Here is a 15092-nt window from a genome sequence, read left to right on the forward strand (position 1 = left end):
GTATATATATATATATATATATATATATATATATATATATATATATATATATATATATATATATATATATATATATTTATATATATATATATATATATATATATATATATATATATATATATATATATATATAAATTTATATATATAAATATATATATATATATATATATATATATATATATGTATGTATATATATATATATATATATATATATATATATATCACAATAAGAAGCTGAAATTCCTACGTAAAATATCACATCCCCCTTATCCAGGCTTCTAGAATATTACATCCCCCCTATGTAACATTTATAATAATGAAAAGTATTAGTATTTGGTATCTAAAATATCATATCCCTCATGTATAATTTATATAATCATTGTCAAGCAATATATTAAGATCAAAATTTCATAATTATGAAATTAAAATATTTTACCATTTAATGCTGACTTCATTTATAGTATATTATTTACAAACCGTTTTATGAATCTTGATCGTTGCGTTTTTAATTTTATTGTTTTTGTACATAATTATTTCGGACGTACTAGATACACTTCTAAGTGCAATAACTTGAAAACGCATTCTCGATTTCGGTTTTTCTATGGGGGAGGTGATATATTAGGCGGATGTGATATTTTATCACAGATCTCAAGGTTTCCCCTCGCATAGCTTAAAGTTACAGAGTAAAACCGGGCACTATATCATTCCGCACACTGATCGAAATTCTCAAATAAAAACTACACCTGTATGTCTATAAAAAAAAAATAGATTCAAATACAGAACTATCTCCTCTATTCGAATTAGTAAAATTATATGTTGATTCAACTTCATTTTTTTCTTTTTTTATACAAATTTAACAGGGAGTCAAAACTTTTTATACATTTTTTCTCGTTGCGAAAAAAATAGCGCTCAAACCGAAACTGATATAAAAATAATTTTACCTTGTTGGAAATTTAATTTCCATTCTGATAGTATAATTTTTATGCAGTTAGAACAAAAAGTCAAATAAAAAATCAAAAAAGTAAAAAAAACTCTTTTTTCTGATAAAACCGCACACTCAATTAATCACTTAGTTTAGTTTTTTGAAAGTGACTAGGCGCCTATCTTTATCTAATCAATTTAGTATTAATTCCGGTTTAATTAAAAATAAACTCTATGATTACATCGAGAGTGGTAAATGTTTTACATGTATGCAATCGCTGATTTCCCTTATTTCCACTTAATAAAAACAACATAAATCATAAGGCATTACCAATCACACAAATGTTTAATCCACTATTATCAACTTTAGCAGCCTCCGCAGCACCTACACCATCTTGCTCAGACGCAGCTTCATTATCTTCAACAGCCGCCGGAGCACCTACTCCATCACGCACCGATTACCATCCTTCCCAACTACACCAGCTTCAAGTTTGATAGGTAACAAGCATGTGTTGAGTGTTGCAAAAACAGTATTGAGATAGAGTTGAAGCAGTTTTTTCAAGCCAGAAATCAATCGCATACTAAGAAATTGAAGCAATGCAACATGTCTTGGTGGAAAATGTATTACCGAAGAAAATGTGATCGAGTTCCTTAAACAAAAAGATGAAAAGCAACAAAGGAAGCCGTGAATGTTGCTAAACTTAACGCAAAAAAAAAAAAAAAAAGCGTAAGTATAAAGCGTAGACTCTCTATGCCAAGTACTCAAATGCCTGAGCACAAAAATGCTGAGCAATATAGCAAAACAATAATGAAGAACAAGTACCAACAGCCAAACGACTAAAAGTTGTAAAATGTAAAAAGTGTAGAGTACAGTTAGACACAGAAATGTTGCAGTGCGAGAATTCGATGTGTCGGGAACGGTTGTGCAAAGAAACATTTTTACCAAAGAAATATCTAGTTGGACTAAATTTTTTTGTTGCAAAAAATGTAAAAACTTTAATATAGCTTCTTAAATATAAATTGTGTTATTCCAAACATAGGCATATCTGCAACTACTAAACCATTTTTTTTATTTTTTATTTATTTATTTCCCTACTTAAATAATCTTTTTTAAATCTATAACAGAAAATATATAACTTTTGTATTTAAACTATACAAAAAGAGAAGTTTAAAATCAAGAAACGTGAATTTACAAAAACTTTTTCTGCCAGATACTTCTCCTCTTGATATTTTTAATTTGAAATAAATAAAAATATCAGAGGAACTGATTTCAAACATTTATATATTTAAAAACAATCTTTATTTACCTATTAGTAAAAAAAGTTTTAATTCAAATTTGGGCTGATGCCGATGTATTAACCAATGCATCGTTATCAGCCTGTAGCAATTTGGCATCAGCCAAAAGTAGGCATCGGGACCCCTAATAATCATAGCAATTTAAAATAATCGGACACACAAAAATATGAAATCGGACAAACAAAGGTAACAAAAAGTATATGAATAATACAGTCACTATAACCAAAAAATTCAGCCAAGCGTGTGCAAGATGAACCTAACTCCTCTATAAAAAACAAAGCTTTTACCAATACTTTTATGGGCTATAATTTAAAATATTTAAAAATTCGGTGAATTACTAAGAATTGAATCAATAATTTTTTCAACAACAGATTAGTCGGTTGACAAATGAACAACAGCTAAAACAGTTTAAAACAAATTATTAATTTTTTTTTTAATAATCTATAAATATGTTCATAACTTAGACATCTCGGATTCACATGTGATACTAAACATTCAATTTTTGTTTTTTTGTGAAAATTACCATAAATAACTTTCTTATTTTTCTTTTTACCTTGTAAATTTTATCAAATACTTCTATACATATCCAAATACTTTATGATGACATCATGAAATGAAGAAAAGTTTATTCAAAGAAAAACATGAAAAAAAATGGGGTTGGAGATTAAAAGTTCAATAATTTTAAAACTTTATCTTTATTTAAGAGCTAGTGGAAAATGTTTAGAAATTGTAGCCTTAGTAACAGGCTGGGGAAAGGGGCTCCAATCCAAAATCAATTTTTCATTGGCAAATATAACAAATTAGTTTCTACATGATATATGCAAGGATTGTTTATTTCTTGAGGCATTTGAAGTCTGACATGATATTATATACTAATAATTTACATTATTAAATTCACAATGGTAATTTTCTAATATAACAATTATATTTCCTGTATATAATAAGTGTTAAACAAATAAAATAATAATTATAATAATCTATAAAATTAATCTAAAAACATGTCATAAACATGTTCATAAACATCACAAGAAAACAATTGCTTTACTTAATACAATGTATTCATCAAAAAATAAACCTGCATGTAGTGGATGCCTAAATTTGTAAAATATGTTTTTAGGGAATGAATTGCACCACCTTGGCTATGGGCAAGGTAAAAAAAATGAGTACATGTTGGTGACAAAGGAAATACTTTGTTGAACTCAAATAAAAATAAAATAAAAATAAATAATAAGGTTTTTTTATTTGGAAGTTCCTATTAGGAACCTATTATGTTTTCATATCAATATTGTATTACTTGTATATTATTATATGTATATATATAGTATTTGTATACAATATTGTATTATTGTATATCAATATTGATACATTCGTATCAATATTGATAATTATTGTTAATACCACAATCAATACTGCAGTCTAAAAAGATTTACATAAAATATTCATGTTGATAAAATTATTGTATTCTGATCAATTAGTGTTTGAGCAAAAAGGAATTTTTAAAGACCTCACAAAACATACTAGTTAATAAAGGCTTTATTACATATAGCTTTTATTTTTTATATGTTTAATAAATTATACACTTATAATTTCAGTTCTTTTTCAGTTCTGTCTATTATAATTAGACAGAACTGAAAATATTCCAATAGTTAAACAAGACCTTCAATCGTAACTTAACCATCACTGCTATGTTCTAGAATTTCTTCGATTGTTATCGGTTTAGTTAAATAGTAATTATTAACTGGTATAGTAGGTTTTGGATCTTGGTTGGAAATTGGTTGAATTTTTTAATTCAGAAATCTATAGAAACAGCTCCGCATAAGCTTAAAGCTTAAATGATCATTTTTATAAAATAGTAGATAATTTTTAGAAAGTTTGTTTGTTTAAAAGTTCTACTTTTTTGATTTTATTAAAAATTGTGAATACTTAAAAAAGATCTCCTTTTTCTCTTCTTTCTGACAATGTTGTTAAATTTAGTGTCTGTAAACGTCTAACAAAAGTTGTGTATAATTGCTTGACAAGATGCTGATCTAAATGGAAAAATGTGTTTTTAATCATCATCATTATTGCATTTGTTTTTGATGAACATGTTACAATGTGTTTCTTCCATTACGGTGACAAATTTGCTGTCACTAAAAAAAAAAAAATTTTAAAACTTCTGGTTCAGGTTTATAAACTTTTTTGTTTTCAAATTATGCATGTAAAATACTATACAAATTTAAAAAAAAAAAGAATATATATATATATATATATATATATATATATATATATATATATATATATATATTTAAACAACTTTAAAAAGTATTCTACACAATAAAGTGCTCAATGTTCATTAAAGAACAGAGCAATTATATATTAGTAGAAAATCATTAACAAAAATTTTTTTCCATTTTACACTGTGTTTCATCAACTAAGATTCATCAGAAACGCATTTCTGATGAATCTTTGTTGATGAAACACAGAGTAAAATGGAAAAAAATTTTTGTTAAGTGATTTTCTACTAATATATATATATATATATATATATATATATATATATATATATATATATATATATATATATATATATATATATATATATATGTACATATATATATATATACATATATATATATATATATATATATATATATATATATATATATACATATATATATATATATATATATACATATATATATATATACATATATATATATATATATATATATATATATATATATATATATATATATATATATATATATATATATATTTATATATATGTATATATACATATAATATATATATATATATGTATGTATATATATATATTTATATATATATATATATATATATATATATATATACATCATCATTATAATTTTTTATTTAAATATTTAATGATATATTGGATCTATTATATAAAACATTTATTTGCATAATATTGCTCATTGTTAAGCAAATAAAAGATTCATATATATAGGTACCTTCATTTGCATCTGTTTTATACGCGTTTTATTTTTGACATCGATTTTTAAAAGTTTCTAGTTTTTCATGGTTTTTTGATATTAGCTATGTACATGATGGAAAGAGCTTTAAAACGTTATTACTGAAAGTGCTTTAAAACTATGTATGTTTCGTATAAACTAAAGCTTAAACTTAGTAAAAGTGCTGTAGTTGTAAAAAATTTTTTTACTTTCCTTATTAAACCAATCTAGTAAAAAAAGGGTAATTTTGGCAAGAAAAATTTATTACACCCCCGCAAATACTCAAAAATGAAACTAACATGCTTAAATAGATTATTTATATATCTTTCATTTGATATATAACAATCGATATTTTAAAATTGCAAACATGTTTAAAAATTTTTTGCATATAGTTGCTACCAAATAATGGCAAATCGCTTATTTTTAATTTTTATTTTTTTGCCTTTTCTTTATTTTATATTTTGAATGCTCGGAAAGAAAAATAACATCTTCGCACAGATTATTTACAGATCATTTGGTATATAATAATCCATATTTAAACATCTCCTTCTTGTTTAAAAAGGTTAAACAAAACTGCAAGCTAATAACTACAAACTTCTTATTTTTGCTAGCGCCTATATTCTTATCTTAAAATCATTTCTACCTGCATTAAAATGTTTCTAAACAATTTATTTAAACTTTTATTTTTTTATTTTTTATAAATTATTATAAAGTTAAAGTGTTATATGCGTATTTCATGCGATGTTGTATCAAGTCCAATTTTTAAAATCGTTTCCTTGTGCTTTTTAAAAATGTCCACTATGTTTTATCTAGCCTTAAAGTTACATATCTTTTTATCTAGTTGACCAAGGATTATAATTTGGTATCAAAATTCATCATTTCTTTATCTCGATATAATGAAACTGGTTTGATTTAAAAACAAAAGTTTAAATCTTTTATGAGGGTACCTATATATATGCGGTACATATATATATGCGGTAGTGGTGTAGTGGTAAAGCGCTTGCTTCATAAGCGAGAGGTTCCAAGTTCGATTCCCACCACGTCCTTGGTAGTACCGCGCTCAACTTGTTTCTCCGCGCAGCGGCCTTGTTCGTCAAGGTTTGTGTTTCGGAGTTATAGAGTTAAGAGAGGGTTATTACTACTATTCAGTAGCCTCCTCATCTGTAGTGGCCTTCTTGGCCTTGAGGAGGTGAATAACAAAAATATATATATATCTTGTGTTTGTATATATATATAAATATATATATCATCATCATCATCATCGTTTTAGCGTCCTTGTTTCCGTTGTTGCAAGGGTTGGATGTTTCTCACAATGCCATTTCTCCAAAAGACACGGTCTTGAACATCTCTTTCCTTTTTATTTAAAGCTACATCTTCATGTAGCTTTAAATCATCTGAAACACACTCTTTCAAAGTGTTTTTACTTCTACCTCTACTTTTTTCTCCTGAAACTTTAACCCCTCTATATGCTGATAACAAGTGTTATCAGCATCCTTACGTTCTAACGTACCCAAACCATCTCAATCTTTCCTGACACACCCTATCAGATATACTGACTATGTCTAATCTTTTTCTTAGATCGTCACTGCTTTTCTTGTCTCTTAGAGTTACACCGCACATCCATCTAATCACCATCTTTTCTGTTTTTTTCCAAATGCTTAACATCGTCAACCTTTATTGCCCATGGTTCACTGCCATACTTCATAACACTCTGTACGTATGTGCTGTATAACTTTCCTATAATCTTTAATGAATTACCTCTTGCTGTTAAGAGTGGATAAATATATATATATATATATATATATATATATATATATTTATTTATATAAATATATATGTATATGTATATATATATATATATATATATATATATATATATATATATATATATATATATATATATATATAATATATACGCAAATTTGTTGAACTATATATATATATATTGGTGTTGAACTATGTAGAAACAAGCTTGTATATACAGGCCTAGGCAGAAAGATGCACCAATAAAATCTTACTAAGAATGATGCAATACTAAAGCTTTCTTATTATTTTCTGAGCATCGATGTAGTATCATATAATTATTATATGATACTACATTATTGCTCAGAGAATAATAAGAAGCTTTGAGCTTTGGTTTATTATAATAATAAACCAAAGCTCAAAGAATTATGAGAGAACTACAACCCTTTCTTCTTGAAAAGTCATGCAATACAGGAATTGTAGTGAAGCAATACGTAGTTTATTATTAGTTATTTACCCCATAATATATAACTCGATGATATGGAAAAATATTGGCACACGTGTGACGGTGTTGCGAATGCATGGTTGATGAGATCGGAATACACAGAGACGTTTTATTTTGATGAGATCGACAAATTTTACTTAGTATCGGGTGTTTTTGCTATACGAAATTTGGTATCCATAGCAACAAATTTAAAAAATAACACCTTCATAAGAAGCGCAGACATCATATTATTACTCATCTTGATTTAAGTCAATATAGCCCTAATATTAAATTAGTTACAAATTTTATCCAAAAAGTGAATTCTGGCCCACTGTGCAACGGCTCAAAAATCGAAAAACAAAAAACAAAAAAAAATCTAAAATTAAAAATACAAAAAAATAGAAACTTAAAAAACACAAAAAAATAAAAATTGCAAAAACTAAAACAAAATATGTATAAATATTTAAGAAATTATTTTAAAGTAAACCAAACTTAAAAAAAAATAATAAGCCCCAAGAAAATGAAAATTAAAAAAAAACACTATGAAATAATCTTTTTTTATCAGATTTCATTAAAAAATTAGTCCTAGATTTAGAAGTCTGATTTTTTTGAATTAACAATTATTTCAAATTTTAAAATGTAATGCATTAATTTATAATTGAGACTTTAATTTAATGAAAAGCATAAAAGAGGTATTGCAAAACGTTTTACAGTAGTCTTAAACAATTTTAAACATGTAAAACTGCTAATACAAAATTGCATTTATAGAAAAAAGGTTTCGTAAAAATAGTTTTAGAGAAGGTTTATTAAAAGTAAATATTATTTAGTAATGAGCTGAAATAAATTAAATGATTTATTTCCAAATAAAATATAAATTTAAAAAAATAATAATTAAACATCATTTAAGTTTAAATTTATGTTAGATAATTGAATGTCAGTTGTGGGAGGTTTCTTTATCTTCTTAAATTTTACATTTCTGTTTTACCTAAAATTTTATTTAATGGATTACTTCTAAGACATTATAAATATTTAAAAAGCAGTGATTAAAATGATTAAAGTTTAGTTATGACAATTTTTACTGTCCTATGCAATCAGATTAGAACAAGAAATGCAAAATCAAGATGACACGTTATCATGAAAACGAAAGATTGTCTTTTTTTTTTTTAAAAAAATAGCGAATATCTGGGAGCCTTGTTTTAAATACAAATATTTTCGGAGAATATAAAATGTTATCAAAATAAAAGAACAGTTATTTACATAGTGTTTTTGAATTTTTTTTTTTAAAGTATTCACCCTAATGTGCACGGCATCAATATTTTATAAAAGCTTATAATTTAAATATAGTGTTTAAAATAAATATAGTATTTTATTATTTAAACGTGCACAAGGAACGCAAGGAAAAAAAAAATATATACACATTTATTTTTGTATATCTTGGTGAAAATTGAAGTCAAGTAAAGAGAGCTCACAGTAAAATATTAAATACTTACAATTTTCACTTATGCCTTTAGCTTGAAGAATTTTTAACTTTCCATTGTTCTACCTTTTTTATAAGACATTCTTGGTCAATGTTTGAATACCTTTTCTTTCTTACTACTTCCAACATGTAACACCGAATGGTTTTTTTTGATTGGAAGAACCTTTTATTTGATTTAGATAGACATATACTATTTTTAAACATTTCATTTGTCACAATGGTCCTAATCTCCTACGCATTTCGTCAACACTAGTTATAAATTTAGATGATGTAAATATTTCTTCTTTTAATCTTGCATCAAAAGGCTGGGATATACCAGCAGCCTTAAAAAAAGAATCAGAAAATTTAAATTAAAAATGTAAAAATCTGAAGGTGGTTTCAATAAAGTAAAAATAATTAAATAAAGGTAATAACCACTTGTTGAGTGCCTATAATTTTTAAAAAAGAACTTTTAAAAGAAAAATGATTAAGCTATAAAGTAAAAAAATATAGAAATTAAACATCAACACTTAAGTTAAACACTGAAATAAAGGAAATGAAAATCAATTATAAACTTATCAATATAAATTTAAACAAACTGTGATTAAAATTAGTTACTGTTAAAATCAGATAATGTTATACAAAACTATTTACATCTCTAGTAAAGTGACCAGTGTGAGAACTCATCAATGGAAGAAAAACTGAAAACATTTTTTGTCCCACTGCTTCATTTTTTTAAATTGCTTCACAAATTTTTATGAGGATTTTACACTTTTCCGTTTACTATCTTCTATAATCTTAGGAGGTACGGCATTTTAAAAAAATGCACCAACATAAACTAGTATTTTTTCAAAAGGCTATATAATATTTCTCAGAAAGAAAAAAAAGATTTTTTTGAATCATTAAGCAATCGGCTTATTAGTTATAAAACTTGTTGGTTATAGGCAAGTGAATTAAGAACCTTTTTACTAACTTTTGTTAGTCAAGTATTTATTAATATTAATTTATTATTTTCTAAATTATTGTTATAAACATGTAGTGTATTTATATTTTATCTATAATTGAATTATTAAAGTTTTCAAGTTTATTATATACTTATATAATATATAACTATAAATAAATAAGAATATGATAAATCTATAATTTTCTATAATATTCTAATATAACATTCTAAAAAATTCTATAAATATTTAAATATAAATAAATGTAGCATATTCAAGATACCTTTCTATCATTCCAACGTATATCACAAAAAACCTATGTTAGCCATATCTTAGCAACTGACAAACTTTTTCTTACCTACCGATGTTTTTGTCAGCAGAATAGCATGAAAACTTTGACACAGTTTCTGTTTCATAGTTTTGAATCAAAGTGAGTATTTCCTCATAAGATTCTGCACATATCCACTTTTCCCCTAAAAATATCATACCAATAATGACTTTAATAGTTCAAAATATTAAAAATAAAATAATAGTTTCAAATTTGGCAAATTACGAATGCACAAAATACATAAAATTATATAATATATATCATAAGTTATATAATACCATAAAATAATCGAATAAACATAATCAGACTTTAATCTTCTAACAATCTTAAGCTCTTATCGTCTCCCGATAACTTATCATATGAAAAAGAAATTTTGTCGATTTTGCAGTAATTAATTTTTACTTGATCCTTTTAGTTAATGTAATCCTTTCAGCTACACTGAGGCATATTCGTTTAGACGCATCAATTTTTTTCTCTTTATCTTAATTTTTTCTATGTATTGTCAACTGATATGCATGCAAGTTATTATCAAAATAGTTGTTGTGTTGTGGGGTAATAAAAACCACAAAAAAAATTTTTCTATGTGTCTTTATTAACATGAGAGTATGTTTGATATACAAAAGCACATTTTTAAATTAGAGTATATCTATAGACGCAATCAGGTTAATAACGGTAATTATTGATTTTTAATCACTTTTACACAAATAAATTGATAAATTTTAGTGTAATTTGATCTTTTGCTCTGCCAGTATCGTTTTTATTGCATTTTACGAAAAGCCTAAAGGAAAGTATTTGACAGATGCTGAAAAAATACAAATTAATTTATATCGTGGCTCAGAAATCTCACCAGCACTTTCTATACGAGAAATAGCAATAAAAATTGGAAGATCTGACCATGTTGTACGAAACTACATTGCAAAAGGTGACAATTACGGTGTAAAAAAGCAATAAACGGCAACAAAGCATTAACAAATCGGCAAATTAATCGAATTCGCTTCGAAGCAACCAAAAATAAATTGAATGCAACACAAATAAAGGATAAATTATTATTGCCTGTCACCAATAAACATGTTGCACATATTCTACGTACAACACCAAAAGTAAAGTGGAAGAAACCACACCAAAAACCAATGTTAAAAAAACACCATAAAATTGCTAGATTACAGTTTGCTAAAAACCATATGCATTGGACTCATGAGTGGCAAAACGTAATATTTTCAGATGAAAAAAAGTTCAATTTAGATGGTCCGGACTCTTACAGTTGTTATTGGCATGATCTAAGAGGAATAAATGACCCACAAACAAAACGAAATTATGGAGGAGGAAGTTTAATGGTTTAGGGTGGATTTTCTTATTCAGGAAAATTGACTATGTGTTGTGGTTTACCTAAAATGAACTCGATAAAGTATACAGAAATGTTGGATGATGTTCTCATAAATTATATGGATGAAAACATGAATGATAATGCCATATTTCAGCAAGATAATGCTGCAATTCACACATCTAGGCATTCTATGAAATGGTTTAAAGACCACAACATCCCGGTTCTCGAATGGCCAGCTTGTAGCCAGGATTTAAATCCAATCGAGAACCTGTGGGGAATGCTATCAAGAAAAGTTTATGACGCTAAAGCAGCCGGACACCAATTTAAAACTGTTACTGACTTAAAGTGTAAAACCCTTGAATCATGGACCGAGTTGGATCAAACTACACTTCAACGAATAGTGGAGTTCAATAAAAGGCAGAATTTTTGAGGTGATCCAGTGTAATGGAGGGCATAAGCATTACTAATTTCCATCTTTTAATGTCAAAAATATGACCGCGTCTATAGACATATTCCAATTAAAAAATGTACTTTTGTATATCAAACATACTCTCATGTTAATAGACACATAGAAAAAATTTTTTTGTGATTTTTATTAGCCCACAACACAACAATTATTTTGATAATAACTTGCATGCATATCAGTTGACAATTCATAGAAAAAAATTAAGACAAAGAGAAAAAAATTGATACGTCTAAACGAATATGCCTCAGTGTATCTTGAACAAACAAGAAGTTCGTAAAGTCCGCAAAATGTCAGCCGACTTATTTTGCGGATTAAAACAGTCCAATCGTTAAATCCAAAATACGAAAGATAATTTACGAACTAACAGCGAATTTTTTTTTTCGGATTTTCTTGGCTGTTCGGATTATTAATCCGAAAAACTTTTACTAATCAATTTAACTTTAATTCGCTTAGCGAATTTAACGAATCGCGTTCCGTTTTAATGGTGTGGTCCAAATAAATTACATTTTTTTTGTGCGCGCCGTATAAATAGGTGATTTCTTTTTTATTTTCAATCATTCCATTTGGAAATCTTAACCTACAACAATTCGTTCAACAGATCAACAAGTCTACTTCACTTACATTTATTACGGTAAGTCATTATTATATTTTGATTTAAAACATGGCGATACTTATTAAAGGCCTTCCCGTTGCGAATCCGTATTTTTAACTGGGGGCGGACAATGTTACGGAAAATATAAAAAACGGCTGAAAAAATAAGCGAGCTACATTATTTTCAGTTAATTTATTAAATTTAAAAGGAACTGTTCTAATGCACAAAGTGTCTAATGCAGTGTTTATTAAATATTATAAAATTTTAATAAAACAAAAAAAATAATGAAAAACAACATTTTTCAGAATAATGAATGAATTTTATTTAAAAACGAAATCACAAAAGAAAAATAAACAACCTTAAAAATAATGCAAAAAAGCTATTAAAATAATCATCAAATATCAAAAAATGATATAAAAAATGTACATAGCAATATTTTTTAATGCTTTACAGATAATTTTAAAACCTTTAATGCAGGTTCCTTAGAGGACTTAGGTGAAATAAACAAACAATAATTTTTAAGAAATATGTTTGACAATATAACACCATGTTTCTTTAGCATTTTCAAGTTATAAATAACTGATATCATCATAAATATATTGCACATCGACTTTCTGATGTCTTTTTTTTCTCAATTTCATAAATAATGTAACAAAAAAAAAACCCACTGGACACAGCAATCCAAAGGTACACTTAATCCACCTCAATCCATAGTTTTTGTGTAGTCTCCATACAACTGAAAATAAAATGCAGTGTCAGTCAACAATTCATTTTCACGGACATCATCTTTTCTTGTAACATAGCCTGCAATATAAAACATTTTTGTACTCAGTGGCAAAGTTGCTTCTAGTTCAGGCAATTGATTAATTATATCAAAAGATTCTTCACTTCTAAAATAGCCACATTTTTGACATAAATTTTCAATATCAGTAGTGTAATCTGAAACATCAACTTTTAATTCCAATAACAGTTTAGCTTTTTCAATGTTTAATTTTTCAACAACATTTTGAAAAGTTATAAAATATGTTCGGCCTGAACCTTGTCTAAACTTACTGAATGCTTTTTCAATATAATCTGTTGAGAACTCTCCTAACATAACATAAATGAAATTGTTTTTTAACAAATATTTACACATCTCTACTAAACCATAACAAGTATGCCAAATTGAAGTACCTGTATCTCAAGTTAACGATTTTATTCTACACCCTTGTTTACCACTCATTTTAAGAGCCATATCTCCGAAATCAAGTAAATATTGCAAAAATTATGTCTAGTTCTTCCGAAATAACTCTTTTACGAGAATCTAAAAATCGAGTATCACCGTAAATTTCTTTTACACTAACTATTTTCCAGAATTTAGTAACTTTTTCTAAAAAACAAATGGTTTCATTCATATTACAAGGGTGGATAACTTTTGAATAAGTTTTGAGAACAGCTATAGTTTCATCACAAAACACTTTTAAACAGTGTGATACATTTTGTCTTTCAATGGGTTTTATGGATGTATAGCTACAAAATTTAGTCAAGATAGTTTAATTAGCTGATCTTTCTCAAAATCAAATAAACATTTAAGGTCACTCCATTTAGCAGTCATATTTTGATGTTTTTCAAAATGCAATTCCTGTGTTTTTTCTGTTATCCAGTTATTTCTGATACTTTTTAGTAGATGAACATAATCAAAAAGTAGAAAAATCCCACATTTTGTTAACAAAGGTTTTTCTTCAACTCTCTCAAATAAATTAAAAAAAGCTTGATTTGTTCGATTTCCATCACAAATAACTGAAATAACTTTTCCAATGCTAGACTTGATTGAATTAATAACATAACATACTTGCTCAAACAAAAAAGAAGCATCCAAATGACAGACAGGTATCATTTTGCACAAAAAAGATGGTCCACCTTTTAAAAATTTAACCATGATACCCAAAACAGTATTTGCTAACAACTCATGATTATTTTCAGCTTTTCCAAATAGAGAACCACCATGGTAGAGAAAAAAAGACTTTATATAAACCTCATTTACCAATGTTATACAATTTCTCTGATTCTCCTCTATATTTGAAAATACAGTGCTGATAAAATTAATATATGAAACATTCTTCGTCCTAGATGTAATTTTAGTCAGTGTTTTTACACTTGGAAGTTTAAAATCTTTTCTTAACTGATTGTATAGACTTCGAGATGTTGAAAAATAAGAATACGATCTGATGATTGCTTCTATATTATAAATTTTTTTACCTACTTCTGATGCATTCATAGATGCAACATGATCTTGTAATATCAATCTTTGATGATCAACTTTAATGTTGTTCAGATAGCGAATTGTTTCTTCCACTCTTGACCAACAATCAAGAGTGGTAATATGTTTTTTAGATAATGAAGAAATAAAGCAACGTACACCAGCATGAAAACTTTCAAATTTATAATTGCTTGAGATTAACATAAAAGGAATTTGATTGGAGGTGCAAAACTTCATTTATAACGAAATTTATAACAGGACAAACAAGTTTATGATTTTTAATATCTTCACATAAAGAAATGAACGTAAACAAATCACTTTTTAAATATTGTG

Source organism: Hydra vulgaris, chromosome 02 (assembly GCF_038396675.1).
Source record: "Hydra vulgaris chromosome 02, alternate assembly HydraT2T_AEP".
Lineage (NCBI taxonomy): Eukaryota > Metazoa > Cnidaria > Hydrozoa > Anthoathecata > Hydridae > Hydra > Hydra vulgaris.